Below are 15401 nucleotides of genomic sequence, written 5' to 3' on the forward strand. Positions count from 1 at the left end.
AAGGTAAAAATCTGTCGTTCTGCCCCTGAACAAGGCAGTTAACCCACCGTTCCTAGGCTGTCATTGAAAATAGGAATGTGTTCTTAACTGACTTGCCTAGTTAAATGTAAAAAATTAAAATCGGCAAAATCGGCATCCAAAAATATAGATTTCCGATTGTTGTGAAAACTTGAAATCGGCCCTAATTAATCAGCCATTCCGATTAATCGGTAGACTTCTAGTTGAGAGGGATGATGCAAAAGAAAGGGCAAATAAGTCTGTACAACTGATTGGCAAACGTACTGCAAATAGAGAAATCATGTGACTAAATTGAATAAAAATAAGAAGAAACTACACTATGAAAAAATATAAATTACATAAAGAATGATAGTAAAATGCTTTGGAGCAACTTCAATGACATTTTTGGCAAAAAGGCATATTCCGCTCCGTCATTCATTGAATCAGATGGCTCACTCATCACAAAACCCACTGGTATTGCCAACAACTTTTATGATTTTTTCATTTGCAAGATTAGCAAACCTAGGCCGGTCATGCCAGCAACAAACCCTGACACTACACATCCATGTATATCTGACCAAATTATGAAAGACAAGCATTTTCATTTGAATTCCGTAAAGTGAGTGTTGTCTGTCAACAATGACACGCCACCGGGGTCTGACAACTTGGATGGAAAATTACTTAGCATAATAATGGATGATATCGCCACTCCTATTTGACATATCTTCAATTTAAGCCTACTAGCATGTGTGTGCCCTCAGGCCTGGAGGGAAGCAAACGTCATTCCCCTACCTAGGAATAGTCTAGTCCCCTTTACTGGCTCAAATAGCCGACCAATCTGCCTTTTACCAACCCTTAGTAAACTTTTGGAAAAAATTATGTTTGACTAGATTCAATGCTTTTTACAGTAAACAAATTAACAGAAGAGTTTCAGCACACTTACAGGGAAGGATATTCAACAAGCACAGCACTTACACAAATGACTGATGATTGGTTGAGAGAAATTGATTATAAAAAGATTGCGGGGGCTGTTTTATTAGACTTCAGTGCGGCTTTTGACACTATCGATCATAGTCTGCTGCTGGAAAAATGAAAGTGTTATGGCTGTCTGTCTAACATAACAGAGGTGTTCTTTAAATTTTTTGGGATAGGGGGCAGCATTTTCACTTTTGGATGAATAGCGTGCCCAGACTGAACTCCCTCCTACTCTGTCCCAGATGCTAATATATGCATATTATTATTAGTATTGGATAGAAAACACTCTGAAGTTTCTAAAACTGTTTGAATGATGTATGTGAGTATAACAGAACTCATATGGCAGGCAAAAACCTGAGAAGAAATCCAAACAGGAAGTGAGAAATTGATTTCAAAACAGTGCCTATTGAAATCCCAGTGAGATATGAATGATGATGCACTTCCTAGGGCTTCCACTAGATGTCACCGTCTTTAGAAACTGTTTTGAGGATTCTACTATGAAGCGGAACCCCTGCCCTAGAAAGGTTAATTGTAAACTATCCAACATAATCCAGGTAGAATCAGGAATTCCCCAGGGCAGCTGTTTAGGCCCCATACTTTTTTCAATCTTTAGTAATGACATGTCACTGACTTTGAGCAAAGTGTCTATGTATGCGAATGACTCAACACTATACACGTCAGCTACTGTTGCGGGGTAAATATACACAGGGGTAAATATACACACCGAAATTAAAGCAAATGAAAACCTTTGTGTGAATGAACCAAAGACAAAACAAACGGAAAAGGAAACATGGATCGGTGATGGCTAGTAACACTAACATCGCCTCAAGGGCGACCCGGAGGACGAGGTGCAGGGCGATCTGGATGGAGGCGGTGAAACTCCCTCAGCAGAGATGGGTCTAGTACGTCCTCCACCGGCACCCAGCATCTCTCCTCCAGGCCGTACCTCTCCCAATCCACGAGGTACTGAAGGCCCCTCACCCGACGCCTTTAGTCCAGTATGGACCGAACTGCATACGCCGGGGCCCCCTTGATGTCCAGGGGGGGAGGCGGAGGGACCTCCCGCACCTCAGCTTCTTGAAGAGGACCAGCCACCACCGGCCTGAGGAGAGACACATGAAACGAGGGGTTAATATGGTAATAAGGGGGAGCTGTAACCTGTAACACACCTTGTTTATTCTCCTCAGGACTTTAAATGGCCCCACAAACTGCGGTCCTAGCTTCCGGCAGGGCAGGCGGAGGGGCAGGTTTCAGGTCGAGAGCCAGACCCGGTCCCCCGGGGCCTCACTGCGGTGATGGTCAGCGCTTGCCTTCTGCCGCCCGGGTCTCCTTCGAGCGCATCACCCATTCGTCCACCACAGGAGTTTCGGTCTGGCACTGATGCCATGGTACCAGAACCGGCTGATACCCCAACACACACTGGAAGGGCGATAAGTTAGTAGAGGAGTGGCGGAGTGAGTTCTGTGCCATCTCTGCCCATGTAATGAACGTCGCCCACTCCCCTGGCCAGTAAGGCTGCCCGAGACCCCCAGGCGCTCCATGAACGCCTTCCAAACCCTGGAGGTGAACTGGGGACCACGATCAGAAACTATGTCCTCAGGCACACCGTAGTGCTGGAAGACGTGTGTAAACAGGGCCTCCGCAGTCTGTAGGGAGACCGGGCAAAGGGAGGAGACGACAGGACTTAGAAAACCGATCCACAACGACCAGGATTGTGGTGTTGCCCTGTGACGGAGGAAGATTGGTCAGGAAGTCCATCGACAGATGTGACTAAGGCCGCTGTGGAACGGGAAGGGGTTGTAATTTCCTTCAAGGCAGGTGCCTAGGAGCCTTGCACTGAGCGCACACCGAGCAGGAGGAAACATAAACACTCACATCCTTGGCCAAAGTGAACCACCAGTACTTCCCACTAAGACTTCGCATCGTCCTACCGATGCCCGGATAACCAGAGGAGGGTGACGTGTGAGCCCAGATCAATCTGTCACGAACATCGAACGGTACGTACACCCATCCAGCTGGACACTGAGGTGGAGTAGGCTCTGAACATGACGCCCGCTCAATGTCCGCGTCCACCTCCCATACCACCGGTGCCACCAGACAAGAGGCCGGAAGTATGGGAGTGGGATCGATGGACCGCTCCTCTGCATCATACAGTTGTGACAGTGCACCCACCTTAGTGTTTTGGGAACCTGGTCGATATGACATCGTAAACCTAAACCGGGTGAAAAACATAGCCCACCTTACCTGGCGAGGGTTCAGTCTCCTCGCCGCCCGGATGTACTCTAGATTACTGTGGTCAGTCCAGATGAGAAAAGGGTGATTAGCCCCCTCAAAAGTCAATGTCTCCAAACCTTTAGAGCCCTGACGACAGCCAACAACTCCCAGTCCCCCATGTCATAGTTTCGCTCTGCCGGGCTGAGCTTCCTCGAAAAGAAAGCACAGGGGCGGAGCTTCAGTGGCGTACCCGAGCGCTGTGAGAGCACGGCTCCAATCCAAGCCTCGGACGCGTCCACCTCCACTATGAATGCCAAAGAGGGATCCGGATGGGCCAGCACGGGAGCCGAGGTAAACAGAGCCTTCAGGCGACCAAAAGCTCTGTCCGCCTCAGCCGACAACCGCATATGCACCGGTCCCCCCTTCAGCAGTGAGGTAATGGGAGCAGCCACCTGCCCAAAACCCTGGATAAACCTCTGGTAGTAGTTGGCAAACTCTAAAAATCGCTGCACTTTCTTTTCCATGGTGGGAGTCTGCCAATTACGCATGGCTGCAATGCGGTCACACTCCATCACCAACCCCGATGTGGAAATGTGATATCCTATGAAGGAGACGGCCTGTTGGAAGAACAAGCATTTCTCAGCCTTGACGTACAGGTCATGCTCCAACAGTCGGCCAAGTACTCTGTGCACCAGAGACACATGCGCGGCGCGTGTAGCGGAATATATCAGAATGTCATCGATATAAACCAACACACCTTGCCTCTGCAGGTCCCTGAGAATCTCGTCTACAAAGGATTGGAAGACTGCTGGAGCATTCTTCAACCCTTACGGCATGACGAGGTACTCATAATGGCCTGATGTGGTACTAAATGCTGTCTTACACTCATCTCCCTCCCGGATGTGCTCCTGAGATCCAGTTTTGTGATGAAGCGTGCCCCGTGAAATGAATCGCTGTGGCGATGAGAGGTAGCGGGTAACTGTAATTTTAGACCTCTATAGTCAATGCACGGACGCAGAACTCCCTGCTTCTTCTTCACAAAAAAAGAAACCAGAGGAGGCAGGTGACGTGGAGGGCCGAATGTACCCCTGCCCCAGAGATTCAGAGACACATGTCTCCATAGCCCCCGTCTCCTCCTGTGACAGGGGATACACGTGACTCCTGGGAAGTGCAGCGTCTACCAGGAGATTTATCGCACAATCCCCTCGTCGATGAGGTGGTAATTGAGTCGCCTTCTTTTTACAGAAGGCGATAACCAAATCAGCATATTCTGAGGGAATGCGCACAGTGGAGACTTGGTCTGGACTCTCCACCGTTGTTGCACCGATGGAAACTCCTACACACCTGCCTGAGCACTCCTCTGACCACCCCTTCAGAGCCCTCTGTTGCCACGAAATCTTGAGGTTGTAACGGGCCAAACAGGATATCCCCAGCACCACGGGAAACGCAGTAGAATCAATAAGGAAGAGACTAATTCTCTCCCTCTGACCCACATGCGTAACCATGTCCAGTGGAGCCGTGGCTTCCCTGATTAGCCCGACCCTAATGGTTGACTATCTAAAGAGTGCACTGGGAAGGGCATATCAACCTGAACAAGGGGAATCCCTAGGCTATCAGCAAAACCAAGGTCAATAAAATTCTCCGCTGCGCCTGAATCTCAGCCTTATGCTGGGAATGTGGGGCAAACTCAGGAAAATAAATCAACACATACATGTGAGCAACAGGGGACTCTGGGTGAGTCTGGTGCCTACTCACCTGGGTTTCCCGAACAGTGCCCTGCCTGTCGTCTCGACTCCCAGAAGAGCTCCTCCAGCACCGGTCAGCAGTGTGCCCTCTCCGACCCCATCTGGTGCAGGAAAGGGCTCCTCCTCCGGTCGCCCTCGCTGCAGCGGTAGCCCTCGCTGGGGGATGAAACGGACAGAGCCCGATCCGAGTGGCCAGCAAATTGTCCATCCGAATGGACATGTCCACCAGCTGGTCCAAGGTGAGGGTGGTATCTCTACAGGCTAGTTCCCTACGGACATCCTCATGCAAACTACACCTATAGTGATCGATCAAGGCCCTGTCGTTCCATTCTGCGCCGGTGGCCAAGGTCTGGAACTCCAGTGCAAAGTCCTGCACACTCCTTGTCTCCTGCCTGAGATGAAACAGACAGGCAAAGCCCTGGAGTGGGCCAACACGGTCTGGAATGATGGAGACTCGGTGAGGGACCATTATACAGAGTTCACCCGCCGCTTTCGGGCAGTGTTCGACCACCCACCGGAGGGCCGAGCAGCGGGTGAACTCTGGATAATGGTCCCTCGCCGAGTCTCCATCATTCCAGACCACGTTGGCCCACTCCAGGGCTTTGCCTGAGAGGCAGGAGACGAGGGCGTTCAAGCACTCACGTCCCGAAGGAGCCAGGTGCACGGTTCCCAGGTAGAGCTCCAGCTGGAGTAAGAACCCCTGACACCCTGCAGCTGTCCCATCGTACTCCCTCGGGAGCCAGTTGACGAATGAGAGGGTTGTGGGAGTGGTTGTAGTGTGGCTGGTGGAGGAAGGCCACCTCTCTCCCACCTGTCCATCGTCGCCATCACCTGATCCATTGCTGTTTCCAGACGCTGCAGTACGGCAGTATATTGTTGGACCGCTCCTCCATTGATGTCGGGAGAGCGTCTGCTCCTGCTGACTCCATCATGCGGGTGCGGGATTCTGTTGCGTTTACGCACTGAAGGTAGGTGAGGAGTCAAACGCAGGAGAGCAGAGATGTCAGTGCAGTGTACAGTACAATACCCCAAAATAACTCCCAAAACAACGGGAACTAACAGTACTCCCTTAAGGCGCAAAAACACAACGCACCTTACTATAATAACCACACGCGAAATACACTGAGGAAAGCCTCCACAAACAACAAGAAAAATAATCCTGCACAAACCTAAGCGGGGAAACAGGGGTAAATATACACCAAAGAACCAAAGACAAAATAAATGTAAAAGGAAACATGGAATGGTGATGGCTAGTAGGCCAGCGACCCCGACCGCCGAGCACCTCCAAACAGGGAGAGGAGCCACCTTCGTTGGAAGTCGTGACAGCTACTACGGCAACTGAAATGACTGCAACACTTAACAAAGAGCTGTAGTTAGTTTCAGAATGGGTGGCAAGGAATAAGTTAGTCCTAAATATTTCAAAAGCTAAAAGCATTGCATTTGGGACAAATAATTCAATAAACCGCAGCTAAATCTTATAATGAATAATGTGGAAATTGGGCAAGTTGAGGAGACTAAACTGCTTGGAGTAACCCTGGTGTAATGATGTACGCTGAGAGTAGAGAAGCAAGTTCAGGGAGTGAATACATTTAATTAATAAATGAACAAAACAAGAAACAAACAGCGCACCGACATGAAACAGAAACAGAAATAATGACGATTGTCGAAGAAACAAAAGGGAGTGACATATAAAGGGCAGGTAAACAAGGAGGTGATGGTGTCCAGGTGAGTGTCATTATGCTCGTAACGCTGGTGACAGGTGTGTGCCATAAACGAGCAGCCTGGTGACCTAGAGGCCAGAGAGGGAGCACACGTGACACCTGGATTATAAACTGTCATGATCAAAACATATTGATACAACAGTAGCTAAGATGGAGAAGTCTGTCCCTAATAAAGCACTGTTCTACCTTCTTAATAGCACTATCAACAAGGCAGGTCCTTACAGGCCCTAGTTGTCGCACCTGTACTACTGTTCAGTCATGTGGTCAAGTACAATTGCCTCAGAACAGGGTAGCACGGCTGGCCCTTAGATGTACACAGAGAGCTAACATTAATAATATGCATGTCAATCTCTAATGGCTCAAAGTGGAAGAGAGACTGACTTCATCACCACTTGTATTTGTGAGAGGTATTGACATGTTGAATCCACCGAGCTGTCTGTTTGAACTACTGGCACACAGCTCAGACATCCATGCAAACCCCACAAGACATGCCACAAGAGGTCTCTTCACAGTCCCCAAGTCCAGAACAGACTATGGGAGGAGTACAGTACTACATAGAGTCATGAATACATGGAACTCTATTCCACATCAAGTAACTCATGCAAGCAGTAAAACTAGATATAAAAAACAGGTAAAAATACACCTTATGGAACAGAGGGGACTGTGAAGCAACACAAACATAGACACAGACACATGCATACAAACACACAATAACAGACGGACTATACACACACGTACATCTGGATTTTGTGTTGTAGATATGTGGTAGTAGGGTAGGGGCCTGAGGGCACACACTTAATCTGTTGTGAATGTATTGTAATGTTTTTAAAATTGCATAACTGTTGTAATTTTGCTGGACCCCAGGAAGAAGGCAGCAGCTAATGGGTATCCATAATAAATACAAATACACCATAAGTATTTACTCATGAAACTTATACCTCCACCTCTCTTCTTTGCAGAGAGTTCTTTATTCCTATCTGCATGTACTGAGAACCGAGCTGGCTGTATGGACAAGGACAGTATTAGAGGTCGACCGATTAATCGGAATGGCCAATTAATTAGGGCCGATTTCAAGTTTTTATAACAATCGTAAATCGGTATTTTGGGGCGGCGATTTGGCCGATTTTAAAAAAAATATTTATATATATTTTTTATACCTTTATTGAACTAGGCAAGTCAGTTAAGAACACATTCTTATTTTCAATGATGGCCTAGGAACGGTGGGTTAACTGCCTTGTTCAGGGGCAGAATGACAGATTTTCACCTTGTCAGCTCGGGGGATCCACTCTTGCAAACTTACAGTTAACTAGTCCAACACTCTAACCACCTGCCTCTCGTTGCACTCCATGAGGAGGCCTGTTACGCGAATGCAGTAAGCCAAGGTAAGTTGCTAGCTAGCATTACACTTATCTTCAATCAATACATTTAAAATAAATAAAAACAATAAAAACAATCAATCAATCATAATCACTAGTTATCACTAGTCAACATGGTTGATGATATTACTAGTTTATCTAGCGTGTCCTACTTTGCAGGGGGATAATTTAACAAAAGCACATTTGCGAATAAAGCACAATCATTGGATGACTGTACCTGTAGAAAAGGCCTATGGAGTTGGTAGAATAATCCTGTAATTCATTGCCACTTACTCAGCTGGGCCAGGGGCGCTTTAATTAGGTCAGGTGGAAATGTCCAACAGATCTCAACTCCATAAAAGGAGGAAATTACCATCACCTGATCTCGCTGCTTTCGCTTTCTTAACTCTTCTGATCCAGAAGTTCTGTGCCTCCATGAATCCACGTAAATCCAGTGACTCTGTTACCTTTCATCTGAACTATTTGTGGCGATCGGGGGAGTGGGCCATCAGTTATTGCTTATAGTTATTAGCGCGGAGCGCGGCTTGGAGCGCACGCTTCAAACATATTGTGTAATGTGAATTGTCGATGATCACGGCCCTACGGATCCTCATAGGCCAATTATGCAATCGATATGGTTAATGTGTAATGAAATGAATTATATGTACACATGAAGACAATTGAAAGGGTGAAATGAGAAACGTCATTGTTTGCTAACTGATCGACTTTGATACCAAACTAATGGGGATTGTAGATTGAATAACCATTCACTGTTTGTATTATTTCATGATTTATGATAAATAGTTACGAGCCTAAATGACTCACGGATGATTACTGTTGACTTCTTAATTAACTGGATTGTTGACTTCCCTAATTATGTTAATCATGAATGATTGTTATGATATAATCTTTGGGATGAGGAATTTGATCAGATACATGTTATTTGTTTCCTTTGTTATGCAGCACAGACTACTCAGTAAATATACCACTTTATGGTTAAAGGAATTCCTGCCTCAGTCTCATCCATTCCTCTGTCACCTGACACGTGACCGACCACCTGTTCAACTTCACTGTCAGTCATCCTACCTGTCCAGCTACCCACACAGATTCCACTAATCTTTCAGTATCTAACCATAAACACCAATGCCTTTCTTAAAATCAATACACAGAAGTATATATTTTTAAACCTGCATATTTAGCTAAAATAAATCCAGGTTAGCAGGCAATATTATTGCAAACTAATTTGCCAGAATTTTACGTAATTATGACATAACATTGAAGGTTGTGCAATGTAACAAGAATATTTAGACTTAGGGATGCCACCCATTAGATAAAATACTGAACGGTTCCGTATTTCACTGAAATAATAAGCGTTTTGTTTTCAAAATGATAGTTTCCGGATTCGACCATATTAATGACCAAAGGCTCGTATTTCTGTGTGTTATGTCTATGATATGATTAAGTCTATGATTTGATAGAGAAGTCTGACTGAGCGATGGTAGGCAGCAGCAGGCTCGTAAACATTCAAACAGCACTTTCATGCATTTTGCCAGCAGCTCTTCGCAAGCACAGCGCTGTTTATGACTTCAAGCCTATCAGCCTAATGGCTGGTGTAACCGATGTGAAATGGCTAGCTAGTTAGCGGGGTGCGCACTAATAGCGTTTCAAACGTCACTCGCTCTGAGACTTGGAGTAGTTGTTCCCCTTGCTCTGCATGGGTAACGCTGCTTCGAGTGTGGCTGTTGTTCGAGCCCAGGTAGGTGCGAGGAGAGGGACGGAAGCTATACTGTTACACTGGCAATACTAAAGTGCCTATAAGAACATCCAATAGTCAAAGGTATATGACATACAAATGGTATGGAGAGAAATAGTCCTATAAATACTATATTAACTACAACATAAAACCTCTTACCTTGGAATATTGAAGTCTCATGTTAAAAGGAACCACCAAGTTTCATATGTTCTCATGTTCTGAGCAAGGAACTCAAACGTTAGCTTTTTTACTTGGCACATATTGCACTTTTACTTCTCCAACACTTTGTTTTTGCATTATTTAAACCAAGTTGAACATGTTTCATTATTTATTTGAGGCTAAATTGATTTTTATTGATGTATTATATTAAGTTAAAATAGGTGTTCATTCAGTATTTTTGTAATTGTCATTATTACAAATAAATCAATAAAAATCGTCCGATTTAATCGGTATCGGCTTTTTTTTCGTCCTCCGATAATCGGTATCGGCATAATCGGTCGACCTCTAGACAGTATATCCAGAGAAAGCCATTATTCCTTGAAACAGATTATGTTACAGTCCCTGATGTCTCTCTGGAAGGAGATCCTCATCCTGAGCTCATCTACTTTATTGTCCAGGGACTGAACATTAGCGAGTAATATACTCGGAAGCGGTGTATGGTGTGCAGGCCTCCTGAGTCGAACTAGAAGTTCAATCCGAATACCTCTTCTCCGCCAGTGGCGTCTTGGAGCAGCCTCAGGGATAAGTTAAATTGCCTAGCATCCAATCCAATTTGTATAAGTGTAAGGGTTTTCCTGTGGTGAAGGAGAGGCGGACCAAAATGCAGCGTGGTGGTTATTCATGTTCTTTAATAAAGAAACTATACATGAAATAACTAACAAAACAATAAATGTGCGAAAACCTGAACAGTCCTATCTGGTGCAAACACAGAGACAGGACCAATCACCCACAAACACACAGTGAAACCCAGGCTACCTAAGTATGATTCTCAATCAGAGACAACTAATGACACCTGCCTCTGATTGAGAACCATACTAGGCCGAAACATAGAAATACCCAAATCATAGAAAAACAAACATAGACTGCCCACCCCAACTCACGCCCTGACCATACTAAATAATGTCAAAACAAAGGAAATAAAGGTCAGAACGTGACAATAAGTCGTATTTCTGGTCAGAATGCTGATGAATTACTGCCACTCTGATATCAAAAAGTAATTTCCGTCTGTATATAATAACGCAAAAAACTTTCTGAACTAATAATGTAAGAAATAACACACAAAAATGTCTATTGGTGCCATTTTGCATCTAAAATAAGCAGCAAATAATGTCAGATTACATAAATTGTTTCATAATTGGTTAATCAAATGTATGAAAGTAATGAAGTGGGATACCTTTCGTATTTGTACAAATTCTAAGTCTGTGAAAGCTGTTGGCGCTGACAGGTGAAGGTTTGCTGGCCGGATACTTGCCAAAATGTGGCTGACTTTTCCATTCATTAGAATGCTCACAGCGAGGGCATGCCTGTATAATGCTGATGATGGCCCCCTTGCTGGTCTTCTCTATGCTGCATGTTGGGCTGCAAACTGGACTGCACCTACTACCATACACCGTTCAAAGGCACTTAAATATTTTGTCTTGCCCATTCACCTTCTGAATGGCACACATACACAATCCATGTGTCAAGGCTTAAAAATCCGTCTTTGACCCCTCTCCTCCCCTTCATCTACACTGATTTAAGTGGATTTAACAGGTGACATCAATAAGGGATCATAGCTTTTACCTGGTCAATCTACGTCATGGAAATAGCAGTTTTTTTTTGTATTTTATTTTTTAAAGCTAAGCAGAGTACATAGAGGTAGGTATCAGGATGATAGACTTGTTCTCACTGAAGTGCATTACCCCTCATATAACAATAAAAGTAACTGTTCAGCCAGAAATCTTGGGACTGTGGAATTACATTATTTCAATGTACCTCTTTATTTAGGATGATACTGTAGCATGACGTTGAAACAATGATGTTGATTCAAACATACCATTTTACCATCAACATTGAAACAAAGTCAAATAAAATGTCTTATCAAATATGAAATTCTACATAATTTCAACCACCCAATATAGGATAATTTTATGTGGAATTTTCAATGCAATTTCAACATATACTGTACATCATTTTAATGATTGTGATGAAATTAGATTGAGCTAACAATTTGTTAGTCAGTTTAAGTGAATGTTTTTAAGTTTAAGTTTTACCCTAATTTCAATGTTTACAACGCTGGTTGAAATTAGATGAAAACAGTACTGGTTGATCACATTTTTCAAATCCAATGTATTTTCCACGTTGATTCCACATTACAATACATTGACAAATTACGTTGAAACAATGTTGATTCAACCAGTAAAGGTTATTAAACTTCTGGTAAAAAATATGATGCAAATCAGTGCACCTCACAGTGAATAATAACCTCACCACCACAGAGGCATGGCGGTGGAGGCTAGAGTGTCAGAGGGAGGAAGGTCTACCACGCTTCACATCAAAGCACAGCCGCTACCAACGCCTGATGGAGGCAACCATATTTGAAAAATATTTATTTCTTCCAAATTAGCTGTGTCCCTGCCATTGATCTGTCTGCCTGAATGTTGGAGACCGGTTAAGGAAATCTGGCTCTGAGATATTCTATTTTAGATTGTTAGGTGCTAATCTTTCAGAGTTAATAAGTCATGGACACTAGAGAAGTGTAACCAAGTTTAATTCTTCCCAAAGGGTCATTACAGCTGTAATTCAGACTAAGACATGGCTTCCCCCGTGGTGGTAATCATACCCCACTTTGGGTGTAGTCTCCTCCTTATCTCTAAACATTGCATCATTTTTGCCAAGCAGGGAACTAAGTGATATGAGTCTTCAACGGTTTCTCCCCTTATCAGTACTGTCGCATGTTTCCCCTGCACTCAGCCCCTCCCGAGCTTCATTATGGCACCCCTCATGTCTCCTTTGTAACTAATGTTCCTATACTCTGAGTATTACAATGTTCAAAGTTTACCCCAGGATCCAACAAGATACACTATGATGTTTTACAGGGTTACACACGGGTCCTCCACAGATGGTGTGCTCATTGATTCAACTCAAATGCACTTCGCTCAAAGGTGTTATGACTCATAATTGTAAGCCTGGTTGAATATATTAACACTGTTCTTATTCCCTATTTAGGTGCAAACGAGTTCCCACCTGGGTCTGAGAGGTGTGTAGTGTTCTATGTCTGAAACAACATGAACATACCATGCCATTCACCACGTGTGTGTGTGTCTTTGTGTGTGTAGTGTATACATGTGTGTATACATTATGCACTTGCACACATTCATGACAACCCCAGAGTCCATCCATCGAACCTGAGTGCTAGTGGAAACACTCCCATACTACATTTCTCTGGTTACAATATGAGCTCCCTGTTGTCAACTGCATTGTCGTTCCGCCCGCCTGATCTCAAATCTTGTCATTTTCCATTCTATTTATGAAATGAGACGAGTCGCCTCACCAGGGAAGCTTACTGGCATTCGACACGGGGAATAATGAAATAGGCCTGAGACAGTGCGACACAGCCACAGACTGCCTCCCGAGTCCCGACAGATGTAATGAGATATTCTTAAAGTGATGTGTAATCTGAGTATTATATGTAGATATCAGATCAATTATGTGGCACTTGACTAGACTTCCCGCTATCGTCTACAATCCAAAGTTTTGTGCAATTGTGCCCCTCCACTTACTACCCCCTTCCAATTGGCTCATTCATCCCCCCTCCTTTCCCCTGTAACTATTCCCCAGGTCGTTGCTGTAAATGAGAATGTGTTGTCAGTCAACTTACCTGGTTAAATAAGGGTTAAGTAAATGAATACAAAATAAAAGTCTATGAGCTCAGAGGAGATGACAAGGATAAAAGATCATTTAGGTTTGTAGGGACTTGCCAATCTCCCTCGTGCCAGCCCATGTCCAACCACAGACCACACCCAGGTACATTGTTGTTTCAAACACTGACATAAGTGCTCTCCAGTTGCCCGGTTTGACCGTTGTACTCACGACTCGTGATTTCAAAATGGAAATCCAATTTGTCCTGACAAAAGCAAATTCCTGAAATGCGCTGAAGTAGAGCAGAGCTGTAGAGAGGATTCATCTCTTGTGCTCTCCAACAAATCCTTTAACTATGTGAAAATAAACAGTGACTAGAACAAAAGACGGTTAGACGGTACCTTTTAAAACCCGATACGACAACTTAGCCTTGAGTTAATAACCTGCCCAGGGACTGCAGTTGAAAATTAGCCGGCTGGCTAAAACCAGGCACTTTTACTGAAATGCTGTACCTGTAAAAAAAATAATCTCAATAAAGTAAAGTAAAAAGTTGAATGATAGGGCGACATTTTTATTTCTACCTAAATAGACACCCCCAAATAAATATTTTTAAAGGGATGGCCATCAACAATCAATCGTTCTGGAACTGACCTTTCTTAAAATAGTTATAAATTGGGGAGGGGTCCTCACTTTTGAGGACCCAAGCTCAAGTACATAGTACAAATATTATTTAACAAAGTGGGGCAATTTAATCAAAAATGAATCAAAAATGAACACTAAACAAAATAACGAGGAATAACGAGAACGAAACAGCTCTGTCAGGTGATACACACAAAACAGAAAACAACTACCCACAACCCATAGTGGGAAAACAGGCTGCCTAAGTATGGTTCTCAATCAGAGACAACGGGAACCATACCATACCAAACACATAGAAATAGAAAACATAGAATGCCCACCCCAACTCACGCCCTGACCAAACTAAAATAGAGACATAAAAAAGGAACTAAGGTCAAGACGTGACAATTGTCAGTCTTTCATATAACTGCTGGCAGAGAATTTTCTCCTAAACGTCCACTGAACTGCACAGAGACACCATTCAAATGTCGGCAGACTCGTTACAACTTCACCTTTAAGCATGAAGGGATTTCGAGAAAGAATTGAATGAAATTAAGACTTCTATGATGTTGAGAGCTCTAAATCTGGCTGAGGATATCACAGCAAGATGAAACTAGCATTGTTGCATCTGCCAGATTCTACATTTAAATAATGAATTTCCCATCCAAAATGATATTTTTTTGCGTGTGTGTGTGTGTGTGTGTGGGGGGGGGTCTCAGTTTCATATGTGCTATTGCAATTGTGAGTTTCACAGTTTCACCGTTCCTTTGTCTGGATAGGACCCAAAATGTTACACGTCACTCCCTATGCAAATGGGGGGTCTGAAACCTGCTGGGAGATTGGGAGCAGAGAGCAGAGAGATTGGGATTTCTTGCACTATAAGACACGGGACCATACAATGTTCACAGAGCACTTTGTACACCAAAATATCAGTATAGGGGACATGACATCTAAGAGGTTTTAATGGTACTTGAGCGGGTATTTAGGTATCTGTGCCTATAGGTTTTAATCATTGTTCTTCTGGCATTCACCAACTTAACTGGCATATGTAGCTTAAACAATAATACGTACAGTACCTGTCAAGTGTTTGGACACACCTACTCCTTCCAGGGTTTTTCTTTATTTTTACTATTTTCTACACTGTAGAATAATAGTGAAGACATCAAAACTATGAAATAACACA

General features: G+C 44.0%; 1 protein-coding gene and 1 pseudogene across 1 annotated transcript in view; one reads left to right on the forward strand and one right to left on the reverse strand.

Moving 5' to 3' along the window:
* LOC139367096 (trophoblast glycoprotein-like) overlaps positions 1–15401 on the forward strand; it is a 38105-nt gene that overhangs the window by 20621 nt on the left and 2083 nt on the right. The gene's annotated exons all lie outside the window — the stretch shown is intronic.
* Positions 5689–15401, reverse strand: part of LOC139377293 (E3 ubiquitin-protein ligase E3D-like) — a 36252-nt pseudogene continuing 26539 nt past the window's right edge.

This window comes from Oncorhynchus clarkii, chromosome 2 (assembly GCF_045791955.1).
Source record: "Oncorhynchus clarkii lewisi isolate Uvic-CL-2024 chromosome 2, UVic_Ocla_1.0, whole genome shotgun sequence".
In the NCBI taxonomy this organism is placed as follows: domain Eukaryota; kingdom Metazoa; phylum Chordata; class Actinopteri; order Salmoniformes; family Salmonidae; genus Oncorhynchus; species Oncorhynchus clarkii.